Raw genomic sequence first — 18,216 nt, 5'->3', positions numbered from 1 at the left:
GGGAAACTGGCGCTTTCTGTCTACGCTATCACTTTTCTTTGCTCTTACACAAGTGAAAACTTTGTTTTTTTAATATTTACCTAATTTCACACAATCTTCTTTCTTTGTCATTTTCCAAAAATATTAAACACTGCAGACCAAATTCCAATTTTCGCATTAAAAGACACAGATGGACATATCAAGTGAAAATGTTGACTTTATTGAAAGACTCTGTATTTAACCCCTTAATGACAAAGCCTGTACATGTACGGGCTCAAAATGCATTGTTTTCAATGGGTTTAGGGACCGCCCATTGTCCTTAAGGGGTTAACACAGAGAGCAAAACCAATTAACTCTGGTACCAGTTTGCTAGGAAATTGTGCCCGATAAAAAGGATTTTGTACTTCGATAGCAGATCATTTTTCTTTTTGTTTGTTAATAAACAAAGCTTTTCGCCTTTTTCTTAGTTTCTTAAAAAAAAATCTCGATAGTTTTTTTTTTTTTTTTAAATGAGCGATATCAATCACATTATCTCGGTGTGAAATTTTCTCAACCATGTTTTTCCATAAGAAAGTCTAATTTATTGAAGAGTCAAAAAAGGAACAAAAAAATTCTACCAGCTGCCTGAAAGTACTGAAAAAAACCAAAACCCAAAACATTTTATTTGGAAATATTTGAGAAATTGAATCACAGATTATTCTTCTCTAAACCAGTACGAGCCTTTCTTTACGAGTAGCCCAGAGGCAGGAGATCCACAGAAAGTTTCTGGATTTAGGTTTATCTTTTTTACATTTTATTAAAATCAGAATTTAATAATAATAATAATAAAAAAAAAAATTGGTTGTTAAACTAAATTTGATACGTTATTGCCAAAAATATTCTTTTACATTTTAATTATAAAGGAATTACGATTTATTTACCGGTTATTTTTAATGGTGTCAAATAATTCTTCTCGTTAAGAATTTCAGTGTTAAATCAAGAAATATTTCTTGATAATGTCCAAAAATGTAATACTTTACGAAAAAGATATGGGCCCCATGGATGTTATCACAAACAGACAAAACTAGGCGTGGAGAGTGACCATAAGCCACAGTTCACTATCCTCACTCCAATGATCTCCCTGTTGTATTTCACATCATCTCATTTGTCGATTCATATGACTGCAACTAAATACCCCCCCCAGCGACGTGTATGAATGAAGAATGAATGAAAGTGGATAGCTTTACAATAGGAACAACAATTTAGATCTGAACTATTACAATACAAATACGATGTAACCAACGACGTGTTGTCGATATCTCTATTGCGACTCTGTTATTATAATTGTTCATCAATAAACTTAAAAAAAAAATTAAAAATTAAAAAAAAAGAATGAAATAAAAAAAGAATTTTAGTGTTAAGATGCATTTAAAAAGTACATTTATTATGATGTAATGTCTGAGGACCACACATTATGAAGTCACAGACGTCTAAAGTTGGCCAAACTGTAACAATGTAACAATTCTGGCTCCCGTGGAATCTTGAGCCAAGCGTTGGCCGAAACAAGTTCTCCCCACTAACTTTTGTGATTCGTGGGAGTAAAGCGGCTCGTCTGGTTCTGAAAAAGTTTTCTTCTTTTTAACTTTGAAATTAAAACACCTCAAGCATGTTTTAGTTGCAAACAAACGGCGATGAGGAAATATTCAGGAAACGTGGACGTGCGAGATGAATTTGAGAGTTTATGGCTGTTCTCCGAGTATTAAGTGCCTGAAATGTGAAGCCAACATCGTTTGCCGCAAGAAAAAAAACCAAAAAACAATGGTGATTATCCTCGCCTCTTTAGTTAATGATTCATAGCCGTTCAGCAAATTAGCGGACATTTCCAGGAGTGTAATATTTTGGTGGTTTGTAATATTTTGGTGGTTTGTAATATTTTGGAGGTTTGTAATATTTTAGAGGTTTGTAACATTCCGATGCGTTTCGTGTTCAGAGACAGAGTTAAACGAGCGGCACGGTATGAGAGCGCTAACGATTAATTACATCGCGGGATGAGTTCCGCGTTACATAGTCGCTTAACGTTTCAGCGCTCCGTTCTAATCGCTGTTTACTCCGAAATGTAAAAAAGCCCAAATACACGGAGACTTCCCCGGTCCTTCCACATAACTTTGTGTTTGAAACGTTTTTACACGGCGCTTGTTACACGACGAGGGAAAACTTATCGGGAGATTAAGAGAAAACTTACTTGGGGTCTTTCGTGTTAAATATTTGTCGGGTTGAGAAAGGCGTTAGAATGTAATCATGTTTTTGTAAAAAATTAAATAATCTTTTGTCCTATTTCCAATTTAAACTATTTAAAGACCCCACCACACTTTAATGACTTAAAGTGTGTGTGTGGGGGGGGAGTGCGGCCTATAATCGGGCCAATACGGTATAATCTGAGAAATATACAGGGATTTAACCCGTTATAAGCACAGAATGAATTTTGGAGTCAAAGAGGATTTTTCCCGTTTTTTAAGCCATGGTTGTAAATAATTTCTGGGTTTATTTTGCCGTCTGATGGGATCTATAATAATAATAATGATAATAATAATAATAATACTAATAATAATACTAATAATAATAATAACTTGATGGACTTTTGCCCTTTTTACAACCTAAAGTACTTTGTTTTTATGTTTTATACTCAAATAAGAAGATATGTAAAAAAACAGAAACTTAAAAATAATTTTGTCTCGTTTTCACAGAATTGGTAGATTGCGGGAAATTTGAGAAAATTTCAGTGTTTTCCGGGAATTCCCACGGGGGCCTCCGTACCAATTGCCCGTTTTATTGTAAGATCTCCAACATTGTGGATTATTGTTCATTATTATACATCAGTTTATAACATATAAGAATTTACATTTTTGATAGCAGTGCCGTTTTGACCCACTATTTATTGTGAAGGGGTTAAGATTAACGATGAGAGGCCGAATGACCATCAATCTTCAATTAACAAAATCTAATTCGCCCTTCTCCTAAATATACCATATATTGATATTCTAGACCTATTTCCTGAAGCTTTTCAAGCCAATATACCCTATTTAAAAAAAAAAAAAGCTTTTCAAGAAGAATTTCAGGGTAATTATATCAAGATTCAAACAATTTGCTGAAGCCTCAGACTTTAGATCACCCCTCATATGTCAATTTTTGCAGTTCTGCCTTAAAATTAGAATCTAATAAGCTCTGTACCGTTATTAATAATACCGAGAGTATCAGAGCAGAAGGAAGACGCTTTTATTCCATTTGGTGGATACATAAAATCAAACCTTTCTGTATCGCGTGCAAGTCTTCAAAGTGTAGTACCTTTTAATCATAAAAGCCATTTATTATACTCCATCCCGCAGAAAGTAAAATGATGTCTACGAGCTTTCAAGCAAAGAAGGATTAATATTTCGAAACATCAACGCTTCCATTAAATTATTTTAAAAAAAAATCTCTTTTTTTAATACGTGCTGCGGCGATGACCTCAAATTCTTTATTTTTAGAAAGTGATCTCATGAAAAATGTTCTCTTCTTGAATTACTCAATACTGTTATTTTCTGATTGGAAATTTAGGACAATTTGCAATTTATAATGAGTGACGCCAAAAACATCAGTCTTGTGATTATTGAGCTAAAATTCTCAGGATCGACATAAAATTTTATGTAAAATATGAATCTAAGTATAATTCGGTAAAAAAAACAATTTTCATTGTAAACATGGAGGAAAACCTATTTTTTATGAACGTGATGTGAAACAAATGTTTCCTATCGTGTAAATATACAAAAAAAAATATTTAAATATCATGTAGCTGGGAAGTAGGTGGAAAATATATATATAAAAAAACAGCAAATATTGGTATATTATGCAAATAAGTGGGTGGAGACAGACCTATAGATCACTCGTAGCTCCAGTAAAATAGCGGAACAGGACTAATTTATCTCAAATGATACAATTTAGCCATATGCCCTAATCACACGTATCCAGCCATATGGTTTAGGTTTTTAATTTGCTTCTTCGGCTAAATAGTTTGATCTGTGGTTGTATTTCATTAAAGATATAAATATTTCTGCGCTTCTCTTTCTCTACAGTTCTGGCTGCATTATTCTGGCCTCCTGGTGCTCTTCTGCATTGGGGCGGAGCCTTTGCACGCACGATGAGGACAACTTCCAATCGGGGGTGAGGTTGCCCCTGAGGTGTGCGCCTTGGCCACGCCCTGATGTGGAAGTGCTCCAGGAGGCAGCAGATCACTGGAAGGAGAAGGAAGAATCACAAAGTTGAGAACACAAAGGAAGAAGGAGAGAAAAAAAAACAAAAATAAGAGAGAGAGAGAGAGAGAGAGAGAGAGAGAGAGAGAGAGAATGTGACAGAGCATGGCAAATAGTGTGAGTAACAACAAATGTGCCCTCCGAATTTTGTCAAAAGGGCAGGAAACAAGCTTTGTCCGAAAATGAGTAAAAAAAAGAAAGATTTTTGGTTCTTGTTCACAAATCTATTATATATTTAGTTAAATAAGGAGAATAAATATGTTATTAGGAGACATTATATTCAAATTCTGCAAAAAAAAAAAAAAAAAGAATTCTCGACCCAATGAACTTAGTGGGGAATTAATGAATCTCGCATCATGTGACGGCCTTTACTGCTCTCCTCTTTGTTGAGCATGCGCAGTGACTCCTGAAAACGAACACCAGTTTCCAAAAAAAAATAAAGAAATCTCTGGATCGGCGCATTTGGTTACTAAGAATAGAATAACCCTTTTCTCTTCTTTATTCCTATTCCGGCAAGAATAATTTTATATAGATTGTTAGCTCACAGGTTCAGGGCCCTCTTCTCCTCCTCTACCAATCTGTCTAAATCTGATTGTCAATTTTAAATGGTCTGTTAAATATTTTCACTGTCCCCATAGTAACAGCGCTACGGAATCTGCGGGCGCTATTTTAATAAACGTAAGGAAAAATAACAAGCTCATCCTAACAAACCCGAGCCAATTACTTACCTTTGCTTTTTTCCCTGGAATTCTTTTTTTGAGTTATTTCGAGCGGAAAACACTTTTCCAGACACATCCAAAAAGTTACATTCCTCTTCTTTGCAATAAATACTAATGTATCAATTTTTTTTTCATGGTACCTATCATCATTTCACTGCTTACCATGGGTTTTGCGCATCTTCTCGATGAAACGCGTGAAGATAAAACGCGATGCGCGTCGCTCCCGCTGATTAGGAAGCCTGAGACTGGAGGTCTTCGGGGGATTTCTCCGTGTCTGCGGTCGGCTGGGAGTCCCGAGACGTGGAACCTCTGGAGGGTTCAATCAAATACCTCGCTGTTTCTAGCCTTCCAGTGATACGTCGGTTCTAACAAATCAAACTTTGATAAGCGCAATCTGAAAGTATTTACTTTCCTCTGAAGATTTATGCCTAAATATAACGAAAAGTGAAACTTATTTTTATTATGTTTTAAACGCCAAAGCATTACTCAGCGAGAGAAAGCGCATTCGGACCTGTTTGTTCTGTCATCCGTAAAATTGGGGTATTATGCATTTCTGAGTGCGTTCTTGTAACATAGTAACTGCTGTCAAGCTATATAGCAGGGGCGTCCAAGTTTTTTCTGCAGTGGGCCACTTCATCAGAATTGTATACGTGCGAAGGCCGCACTCATTTTTCACTGTGAGAAAATATGGCCTTTAATAAGATATGCAGATTAAAATAAAGTAAATGACACAAAACCTTTACTTTTCGTCTCACTGATTTCTGGGCCTAGAAAGTTTTGTGACTACAAATTCAGGATTCTGGATAAGTAAAAATAAAATAGTTCTATTTATTTTAGGGATGCACTAAAATGAAAATTCTGGACCAAAACCGAAAATTCAGGGTTCACTTAGCCGAAACTGAAAATGACCCCCCCCACACACACTTTTAATAAAAGTAAGTTACAAACCAAAATTGTACAAAAAATTATATATTATGATTGTTAACAGCAATCTCAGACAATTTTAGTGTGTAACCATGCTTTTATTAAAAGTAACACACCACAACTGGACAAAAAAAATCAACAATATGACTTGGCATGATAGGAGTGTGATTGCTAATAGCAAACACTCTTTTTATACCCAGGCAACCAGTAAATGCTGGAATCTAGGCATGATGGGACTGTGATTGCTGTTAGCAGATTGCTGTTAGCTGTTAGCAATCACACTCCTATCATCCCAAGTCAGCCAGTACATGTTGGTACAGGGTGGCTGTAAGTGCAGACCCCATACTGCTGGCAGCATCAATACACAAGGGGGGCAGCTGGCCAGGTTTCAGCATGTACTGGCTGACTTGGCATGATAGGAGTGGGATTGTTAACAGCAATCACAGTCCCATCATGTCTAGGTTCCAGCACTTACACATCCATGCTATCACACACAAATTCATTCATTCACAGATTCATTCCCTCAATCAGGCATACTCATTCACACAACCTCCCCCACCCCCTTACCTGCATTACAGCTCTCTCAATGCCGATCACTGACTTCAGCAGGGGGCGCGGCCTCCCTCGTTGTCCCCACAGAGGAGGCAGGACTGGAGCAGAGAATAGACCCTCCCCCAAGTAAGCAGCAGGGCTCTTGTGATCCTGGCTGCCGAGCTCACGCGGGCCGCACCTCGAGGCCGCATGTTGGACGCCCCTGCTATATACATTTGTTTCATTACGTTCCTGGAACTATAGAGAACGCTACAAATAAATAATATCATAATATCAGGAGCTTCCACAACAGAAGTCCCGGCTCTAGCCCCATTACCTCTAGATTGCAGGACCCTCTTTAACCAATGTATCGGTTTGTCTTGGTCTGTCGGTTCTAGTTCTGTCCTACTCCTTGAATATATGGGTTGTATCAAGTGCTGTAGAAATAGTAACAATAATAATAGGGTCTCAAAGATAGGAAATGTCTAGAATTATTCCTGAATTCCCTCAAAACTGTGTGACCATAAATGGAAAACAAGTTTGGAAGATATTCTTTTAAAAAAAATCAGAACATTCTACCTATTGCAGTACAGAAGACAAAACATGGCAGGGCTCTCTGCTTCTCCATTATCGCGGAGTCTGGGTGAAGGGCTTTGATTCGTCTGATTTCGAGTTGAGTATGGGAGAAGTTTAGTGGTGGGCAACGGACTGGGATTACTCATTGAGGGTTTAGTGTCAGCCTCTGTTGAGGAACGGGGTAACGTTGGATGGGCTTTGCAGGATATCCGGAGACTGTGGACATGGATCTTGCCCTGTTGGTCCCAGAGAAGATAGTCAAGAAGAATCTAGAAGAGTGATGTTGAACCCCGCAATCCGAGGCTACAACCAGGGCAGGTTTTTCAGGCTCTCCCCACTCAAAAAGATGACTCTGATGGAGTCACAAGGATTTACAGAAAATCATAGTCTGTATGCCACCCCTGAGGCTTGATGTTTGACATCTAGAAGTGGGGGATAAGAAGAAGCGCCTCATCAGCTTTAGGAAGTCCTTTTTTTTTTTAAGACAGATGCCATGAAGTATGAATTCTTCCAAGGAGCTTTCAGGATTGTGGACTGGAATTTCTGTACAGAATATGTAGGGCTTCTACTTTTATCCACGTGGGGAGGGTCTGCACAATGATTCTTAGACGGACCATCGTATCTCCTGCACATATATAAGCGTCCTAATCTTCTTCCTCTGCCTCAATTAATTACCAGAGCGCATGATGCGCCAATGTCAGAAAGATGTCAGAGTGAATTATCTTCCCTGAGCGCCGTCTCAGCGGTGGATCCAGCCTTGTTTATTTTCTTTGATCCACTCATCTTGTGAATGACAGAGACGCATTATTTCCACTTTGTACAAACACGTCGTTGGCTCGTTGTGATATTTATGCTTGGCTCATGTTGTATTTTGGCTTACGATTTACGAGACGTTGCTTTACTGGGAATTCTCTGCAGATAATATAAATTTAATCGCATCGTATTGTGAATACAAACAAGAGCGTGCATTCGAGTTCCGCTGGCGATTTTGAAAGAAATACACCTAAAAAAAACCATATAATTTGTAAACTTCTGTGGGATCTCTGGTGCTTTAGGAATAAAGATCCACTAGACGTTTTATCCCGATATAAATTACTATGTTAAGTGTTTGATCACCCGTTTAGTAGAGGAATCCAAACAAATGCCAACATTCTATCCCTCGAGGAGCGAACTCGACGCCCAATAATACATTTTTCCATTTTTTTGATATTTCATTGCAAAAAAAAAGACATTCTATTCCATAGGCATTTTTTAAATTTAATGTTACAGGTCAAATCGTAGGGGATTTTTTTCTGTCTAGGAAATTCTTGCCTCACTGAGGAGCGATGGTCAACGTTAATTGTTTGATTAGATTTAAATTCGAGAATTCCTAAAGCTCATATCAGCTCGGCAGCTCAAGTTAGAAAATCTTTCCTAGAATATAACAAAGAAACATAACCTAATACGCTCAATGTAAAGGATTGACCTAGTAAATCCCTGATTCAGAGATCCAGCAAGCTCCTAGTGGGTGGTACTAAAGGCTAGCTCCACCCATTTTAATGTTTAGCTCCTCCAAGGCTTTTCCATGCTCCAAATTTGATACTTTTCTGGGAGTTTTCAGGTGTCTATAACATTGTTTTGTATAACATAACAAAGTTAACTTTTGAAAATGTATGTATATTTACATTTTTTACATATTTTAGAATAATGGAATGAACAGACAGGAAAAAAACATAAGTACTAATTTTTAACTAAATTTTTCAGATTTTGTTCCTATTAAAGCAGTGGGGTTTTACCAGCATAAAAGAAAAGGTCAGAAATCCTTATCTCGACGTTTATTTTCATTATTTTTCTTACGGGAGAATTGAGAACTATCCTCCCCAACACAATATTCATGTCATAGAAAATAAATCTACGGGTCTGAAATGACCGAACTGGATTCATGCCACAATCATTTTAAATACAGAAATAATTATGTTTCATGATAAAAAATATTCCAAGCTCCAAGACAGAGGCATTAAAACATTGATGAGCACTTTCCGGCCAACTCTGACCCCGCGACGAAATGTAAATTGGCAGACGCTGCCGAGAGCTACTGTAAGGGACGTACATTTGACTATAATTTAACTATCTATGTAAAAGGTGACTAAGTGATCTTAGAACAAGAAGGACATAATTATTCGGGAATCTGACGGGGACGCGAGTGCATAAAAGTCCTCGAATTAATTGCACATGATGATGAGTAAAGTGGGCCTAGATGGGAAATATAAAAACTAATGAACGCAATTATGTTAACGGCACATAAAAGCGAGTCTGTCGCAGGAAAAGTTTACATCAACTTGTACAAAAATGTATATGAAAAAATGAAAAAAATGTATATATTTTAAGTGTTTAGAACTCACTAAACTAGTTGTATCTATGGTATCTATGGTATATATATATATATATATATATATATATATATATATATATATATATATTAAAGTGACCACCTATCCAGGGCAGCCCTGCAATGAGACTTAAAGTTAATGGTAATAGAGGGCTTGATTCTCTGAAACTGTTCATGTCTGGTAATAACTGCATGTTTATTATAATATAAATATATAATTCAATCTGAAATCAACATGGTTTCCAAGGCTTCCTAATAAGTCGTATAAAATGCATTGTATGCATATGTGTCAGTGGCTGCTGTAGGCGTACAACAGCGCCAGGTGAAAATAGGTAGAGTCCGGTATGCAGGTGGTTAATGTAGTCAGGATTGCCGGGTCTGGTACACAAGAGGTTAACGTAGTCAGGATAGCCGGGTCTGGTACTCAAGAGGTTAACGTAGTCAGGATGGCCGGGTCTGGTACACAAGAGGTTAACGTAGTCAGGATAGCCGGGTCTGGTACACAAGAGGTTAACGTAGTCAGGATAGCCGGCAGCAGGTAAGCAGAGGATGCTGAGGAGGAGGGAGTAATGGCAGGACCACGCGGGTATTGCTGTGAGTCACTACGACGGACCCTGGGACCCTGACAGTATGTAAAGGGGTGTTTATATACATATCTTCTTCTTGTGAGTCTTGCACCAGTTATACAAGCACTAAGATGCACGCTGGGAAATATAATGGAGTTAACAGTAATCCAAGAGATTTTCTCCAGAATTCTTAAAAAAATAATGATATATATTGTTATATATTTGGGGAGTTTCTTCCATTTTTGCATTTTGTTCTGATTTCCAATTTAAGCTCAGAAAAAAAGGAAAATTCTAAATAAAAAACAAACAAAATAGAGTTAAAGTTTAATAAACCACCTTCATTGTTATCTCTGAGAAAGTGTAAAGGCCAGAGCGGGATCTGTTAACCCATGCGGAACGGATTTACTGCAAATGTAATTGTGTCAACCAAACAAACGCCAAACCCGGGTAAAATTCCATTTTAATTACAGCCGATTCAGGAAAAGATCAGTTAAAGGAGAATTGTCACCGTAACAGCGTCTTGTAACAGTGAATCATTTATTGAAAATGCTTTTTTTTTTGTTTGCCAATTTGTGTAATTGTTTTGAGGATATTTAGTTTTAAAATACGGGACTAATTTACCCCAGGGAAGCTGGGGTCGGGGCAGATCGTGGGACACTCCGGGAGAAGCGCCATTTCTCGGGTGTTCCAGGTCGAGACCCAAATCCTCCGGGTTACGGGAGTCGGGTCCTGACACGCCCACTCCCCGCCCATTCCCTCCTTATATGGGAGGGTGTACCGTGACTCCGGAGACTCCGGGTAGCCCAGACATAGCTGCATACATCCCTGCAGAACATGGGGGTATCTAAGTGTAATGGCCGACCTACCAGGTCTCTGCCCTCCACTCATCAGCAGCTTCCTTCTGACCAGAAATCAGGAGCCTCCGGTGCTCCGACTAACCCATAAATTCATAGATTAGCTCTGGATGAGCCATTGTGGGGTAAGCTACTTTTTTACCCCAGCAAATGTTTGGATGGGAAACTAGCAGGGGTATTGGGGGATGGGAATTGGGGGATGGGAATTTTTTTTTACTGAGCCCCCTTCGTTCCATAGCAAGTTTTCTGTATTTTTTAACTCCTGTCACCCCAATAGGCCCCCATGGGTAACAACCATAATTACGTCCATCAATTTTATCTATTTGCCCCCAGTATTAATTTAGGGTAACAAGCGGAATACCTTAATAATCCCCGTGTCCCTCTGTATCTGTTCATGTGATTTTGTATGATTTTCATCTTCACAAACATCCTCAACTGAGTTCAAGCCATTGAAATAATTGCACGGAACGAACCTCATCAGATCGACGCACTTCGAAAGTATATTTTTTAAGAGAATTCTATTACACATAATTAAGTTTCATTAAAAAAAATAAATGTCATGGGGTATTTTAATTGACAAAGATTTTGGCAACGGCTGGAGTTCCAAGCGGTTTAAACGACAGCGGCAATTTATAACTCGGGATATATAATATTTCCAAGTTTAATTTATGACATATATATATATATATACACAGTATATAACTTTATCTTGGACTGTATTACATGCAATAGAGAAACCTAGAACCCGCCGGCAGATCGGCCCCCATCCGGCCCCCGTCTAGTCGTCCATTTCTCCTGCTGTAAAGACTCCAACCTTAATCAGTCATTGGTCTCGTCTTAGATTCAGGATTCATATGCCTATGAATTCCATGTATTGCATCATAGCTGGTGCTGGAATCCCTGCTTGAATACAGGTGACTTCCGATATTCCGAATATCTTTACCCCCCATGACAAGTCTTGGTTTCCACAAGGACAGTTATTAGAACCATTTGGCTGCCGGCGTCAGTGAGTCGTTACAATAGTATCAGTGCAATGGGCTATTAAAGGGTTAAGATCGGAAGGTTCTAGATACCGGTTCATTTATGATCAGCTATTAACACGCTCACATTTTTAAGCACAAAAAAAAAAATGATAAAGCGAACGCGCTGGTAGCTAATTATTTGTATTTATCGGAATAATTCCTCGCGCGCGCTTTGGTCTATATTTGGAAGGCCTGTATCTCGTTTCTCGATGTGCTCCGCGTTAATTTCCTTTCATGTTCGGCGCATTAGAATTTCAGTTTGAAACGCTTCATCTGCTGCAGCAAATTCTGAGAGCGGCGGCGAGGTGCGGGCCGCTGACGGCAGAAGGGAAATGAGAAGCCGTTCCAATAGGGTATAAAATTATTATTTATCCAGATATCAATACATTTCCATACTTTATCTACACGGAGACAGGGAAATGGAGCACTCAGACGTCCTTAAACTGAAAGGGATTAGATTTGGTCCAAATGTTACATTTAAAAAAAAAACACACACACAAAAGAACAACGGTTATACCATAAAAAATGGTACGGATCTCTGGCGTCGGTGTGTCTGATTTTATAGTGCTCCTGCTTAGTTTGTTGGGCCCCCATTGGCTCCTCAATACCTGTGTCCCTCTTTCCTCCACTGATGTTCCTTTCTTCTACCTTTCTTCTACCCTGAGCAACGCTTTCCTCCCCTGATGAAACTCTCCTGATGCCCCTTTTCTCATCTCCTAAAGCCCTCTTTCCTCCCTGATGCCTCTCTCCTCCTTGTTGCCCTTCTTTCCTCCTTGATGCCCATCTTTTCTCCTTTGATACCACTCTTTCCTCTACTGATGCCCCTCTTTCCTCCCCCGAGGGTATAGCAGGATTTTACATCCCTAAAAGCCTCAATAATGTGTATAGAAACATCAGGAAACAGCTTTATAAATTAAACGGGTTAAAGAAAACCCCCATTATTCTTCTTCTAAATGCCCCGCCCAGTTACACAAATACCCCGCGATAGGGCATAAAAAGTTTGGGTAATGCGCCACTTCAAACCACTCTTCTTAAAACACAAACATGTCCTTCTTTGCCCGTTAAGAGTGTTGGGTGGTATCATACGTTCCACACGTATATCACACAAACTAGGGGGGAGCCTTAACAAATTCTCGCACCGGGGCCCTGAGGTTTCTAGTTACGCCCCTGGATCTGGTGATTCCAAAATGTATCATTTAAACCTCAAACTCAAAGCCTCTGCATACTTCCGTACCGTATTAAAAGTCTCATGTTTTGTTTTTCTGTTTTTTGTTGGTTTTTTTTTTACCGCTGGCCGTTCACAGTTAATCCTCTTTCAATAAAAAAAAATATATATATATGTTCCTTAACTCAGGAAAATAGAGAGCCCAGGGGATGATATCTTTTCACGATTTAAGTGATCGTCATGATCCGGCTTTCTAGCGAGATATGGCGAAACCGTAATAGAATTATGTGCTGCTTTACAAGGAAGGACAATGGGAGGTCAAAGGCCAAACTACACAACGCAACTGTATCTATTTCTAGAGAGCTTTTCCATTAAATTATACGGCCGACGGTAAGTCAAGAATACGACAAAAAAAAAAAGAACCAACCACTTATTATTTTTTTCGTTTTCCAGCTGTTTTTTTTTGTATTTGTGTTGTGTTATTTTATTTTACGTTTCAGGCCACAATGTATCGAGCTGAGTATTTCCATTCACTAAGACAAAATAGAATTTCAATCAGATATAAGCTACAAACGCAAGACGCTAACATTCAAAGGTGAGATTTTCTATAAAAAATTTAGTGGTTTTTAGAAATATATGTAGCTAGAATTGAGTAAAAAAAAAAAAAAACATTCCTCCGTCTCTTAAAATGGCTGGAAAATAGAGATTTCCAAGAAAACGCTCGCAGGAAAAACCTTTGTTTCCCGCGTGTGATGATGATGATGATGATGTCACATGGTCACATGTTTCTGGAAACATTGTCTTCTTTCCTTATTTTTTTTTTTAAATGATTTTTTGTTCCATAAAGAATTTGAGAGATTGACAGACCTGATAGATCTCAGAAGACCTCCCAGGATGAGTTCCCACCTTCAGCCTGGGCTCTGCTTAACCTTGTGTCTTTACTTCCACTCACCTGGCCTGCGCATGCTTCGTACGGCTAACGTTTAATACGATAATACATGTTGCTACATTTATTCCAATTGGATACATTCTAGAACATAATTATTCTTCCTCCTGTAAAAATATCAATAAAATGCTGTTATTTGATTGTCGCAGTTGCCAATCGAATTCCCCATCTGTGTTTATGATATATCCGCTAATCAATGATGTTCTCGGCGAAGATGGAAACGTTCGGAAATAACACCCGGGCTAAAACCGATCATCCCGCAACTGTGTATCCAATGAGCCAGACAAACAAGAGAAACAAAATCAATCGTCGATTGTTACACAAACATCTCTTTGTCCATAATGCGTAATAATAATAATAATAATAATAATCGTATTTTAGATCTAAAGCACTCCTGTGATTCCTCAATTAATTATCTACATGCTGTGGCTTTTAATTTTGTGTTGCTCGACGTTTTGGGTTGAAATTGTAGAACTTTTTGTAGCGCGTGTTGAGTTTTGTTGTTTGTCGTTGTTTGTTCGGTAATGTCAGGTGACGTCCATTAGATGTTTGGGCTTTTTTTAGCTGAAAAGCAGAATTCTTTGTGTGTACAGGTTACATCGAGATAATATCGAGCGCCTATTATATTAAGTGCCATTCATAAAAATACATTTCAATTGTTGCAATTGCAATGCCGGGTCTGCAGCAAGCGCTTTAATGGATCCTAATTTGAGGTTCTAAATGGTTCTTAGAAGAGTTTAAGTTCTTGTGGGCCATTTAATAACAATGCCGAGGGGAAATTCTTTTTACAAATACATTTCAATAAATACATCAAAATAATGCAATACGCAAGACAACAGCAGTATACATTTTTTTTTTAGATTGTATAATGTTGATATGTTATATTTAGGGAGAATTTAATACATTTTTGTAGGTAAGAGCCATTCCCTCAGCACCGACATATCAGGTAAGATGTGACCTGTAGTGCCCCCTATGGGGGGGGAAATTAGGTAGATTAGGACTGTGAATGGAAGAAGACGTCAATGGTCATGCTGGCTCTGGAAAGGAAGAAGGGACGCTGTACGGTGAAAGGTAGAGTTGGGTGAGCCAGTTGGTGGAGCCTAGAATTTTCGGTAGATCGGCCCAATTTGGCCCCCGTCTGGTCGCCCGTTTCTCCTGCTCCAAAGACTCAAACCTTAATCAGTCGTTGGTCTCGTCTTAGATTCAGGAGCCGTATGTCTATCCCGCGCATGTTTAAATAAACTGAGCTGGCATTGAGAATGACTTGAGACAGAGCATCCATACACAGTCCATACGGGGTCCTCCATGATTTTTGTCTGAGCTTGGCCAAGCCGTATCAAGCCTGGCTTGGTTTCCTCAACTAGTAACTACTCACAAGAGTAGAATATGATAACGCAGGTAGAAGGAAAGAAATGAGGTTCTTTGAGGATGGAACAGAACCCTACGGGAGAGAAGAAAGCAATGTCATGGGGGTGGAGGACAGGGAACATTTCTGACGAGAAGAGGACTGCTACTACAAGGAAGGTGTTAAGTACTGGAATAAGTTGCACATTACGTGAGATTTCTATGATAATAATAATAATAACAAATAATTTTAAAATGTAAAAATAAATAATTAAAAAATATATAAATAATAAATATATAAATAAAAAATATAAATAATAATAAATAAATAATTAAAAAATATAAAAAATATATATTTTTAAATATTGGCAGGTTAAAATGTAAGCACAGAAAAAAAAAACAGATTCTGATCAATCCATCAGTTACAATAATAAATATAAATAATAAAATCTATTTCTAGCTATAATTGGATAGCTTTCTTCCTCGCTTCACTACGGTAACACCGTTTTTTGATAATCAAATAAAATGTTGCCTTCATGATGATTATTAAGAGAACACCTTCTGGCACAAATTAGTTGTATAAATACCTTTTTTTGAACAATATAAATCAGAATAAAAAAACATCAAATTGGATAATGCTGAATTGTAAACAAAATTGAACACAACAGGTAGACAGAGATTGCTTTGTTTGATTATGTAAATGGATTCTAATTATTTCCACGTATTTTTGAGATAATATATAATATGAAAAAAAAATTCTTAACGTAATTACAGCTCAAATTTTATCAACAGAACAATTTGATATAGCTCTTTATACTGAATTCTTTGGGGAAAATTTTGTTTCCATGACAACACAGTACAAAGTTTAAATATAGCAGTTCATGTTTTAGGTTATTCACTGCTACATCTCAGAAAAGACATATTTCATTTAAACAAACGCCTACAACAATGTGTAAAATTGTTAAAAAAAAAAACACCCAAAAGAGTATTCCAAAAATCTTCTACTTTTGAAAAGTAAGAGTTTTTTTTTTAATTAATAGTTATTAATTAGACTGATTTTTATTTTCTATAAAAGGTGTGAATAAAACTGTAAAATGCAATTAAAAAAAGGGAGCAAATGAAAATAATTATATATAATTGAACGTATAATTAAGTAGATTTCTATAATATGCACCGTGTACGAGAGGATTTATTAACGTGCCTAAGCTTGGGACATATTTAGCATTATTTTTTTTTATTATTTATGACTAATTATTACATTTTTTGTAAAGCAAAAGGTTTTTTTTTTTTAATCCTTAAACCATGGGTTTTTTTGGGTTATAATTCAGTAGAATTATTTAATTTTACTTACATTTTTAACTTACCTGCTCCTCCGGCAGTCTCCCAACTTGTCCTCGTTACCCCAAACTATCTAGGACAGGGGTTCTCAAACTGCGGCCCTCCAGCTGCTGCAGGACTACATCTCCCATAATGCTCCTTCAGCTAAGGGGCTGGCTGAGGAGTATGGGAGATGTAGTCCTGCAGCAGCTGGAGGGCCGCAGTTTGAGAACCCCTGATCTAGGAGATCAGAAGATGACATCATAGGGAGAGGCGATGAGGAAAGAAGGATACTCGTGGAAAACACCAGATTGAGCATGATGGTCAAACCCATTTAATTGCCCTCCCCTCTTATCCAAAACACCCCAAATCACCTTCATAGGAGTAAAACAATGTTTTTGTAGAGGTGGGTGAAAAATGTCATCCATATTCCAAAATGAATGGAAAAATGATGCTTTCCTCCTAGTAGGGTGAAGGAAAAAACCTTGTCTTCCCAGAGTTTCATCGACCAGTTCCATTAGCCCTTTCGTGGCTTTTATACAATATTGGAATCTTCAAAGGAATGTTATTAGTTGTCGTAATTCAAAAATTCTCAAAAAACTCCACCTTATAGCCACAGGCGTTGGTGTTTCTGGGGAAGGTTCTACAAAAAGTCACAATGTATATACAAACGCTCCGACGGGAAGACAATTTTCACCCAGATCTACCTTTTGTGTTATTATTATTATTATTATTATTGTTATTGTTATTATTATTATTATTATTTTTTTTTATTTTTTTTTTTATATATATCGTGTTTGCTTTAAATGACTGAGGGTTTCCACTTAAAAGTTGAAAGAAACCAAAAACATGTTTTGTGAGTCATTGGAAAAAAACCCCACAAATTAATTTGTCTGGCTAAAATTCTGTATAAGATTTGCATGTTTTTAAGAAATAGATTACGCTGTAAAAATAGTTTATTCAGAGTATTTTACAATAGCTTCGGAAAGTCAATTAAGCCGTTGAATAATTGAGCGGCCGAGTCTTGTTTATCCTGGTAAATTTGTCCGCAACATTATAGGAATAAGTATAATAAGAATAGAAATAACTAATGAGTCTTTCGCGACATAGCAGCGTGTAAGCTTCTCCGATGTAAATTAAGGTTTATTTGAAACAGGTAAAAAAAAAAAGGAGAATTTTAATAGCAGCCTCCCGGAGTGATTAAAATCCAAATTGGGAAAATAAAAATAACCAAGATAAATTAAATGTGATATTTAATAGATTTCCAATGTAGACATGTTATTCTCTGCTTCGAATGTTTCTGTCCCGGGATGTCCACCTGCGGCCCTCCATTTACAGCTCTACTCCCAAAAAGAAATGTATATAATGTGTAGGGACGGGGTTGAACTTGGGACTGTGAGCAAGACAGACGGGTGTTGCTGTGTCCAGTTGCAGACAGCTGTCTGCCTTAGCCTTTGGCCTTCTCTTTGGGACCATCTGTAGACTCTAGTTTTGGGGCACCATGGAGTCTGCAGAGCAACCAGGTACAAGCAGACAGCAGAGGGGGTCTGTAGTGAGTGCAGACTGCAGAGGGGGTCTGTAGCGAGTGTAGACTGCAGAGGGGGTCTGCAGCGGGTGCAGACTTCAGAAGGGGTCTGTAG

The sequence above is a fragment of the Spea bombifrons genome, chromosome 6 (assembly GCF_027358695.1).
Source record: "Spea bombifrons isolate aSpeBom1 chromosome 6, aSpeBom1.2.pri, whole genome shotgun sequence".
NCBI lineage: Eukaryota > Metazoa > Chordata > Amphibia > Anura > Pelobatidae > Spea > Spea bombifrons.
This window is presented reverse-complemented; position numbering follows the sequence as displayed.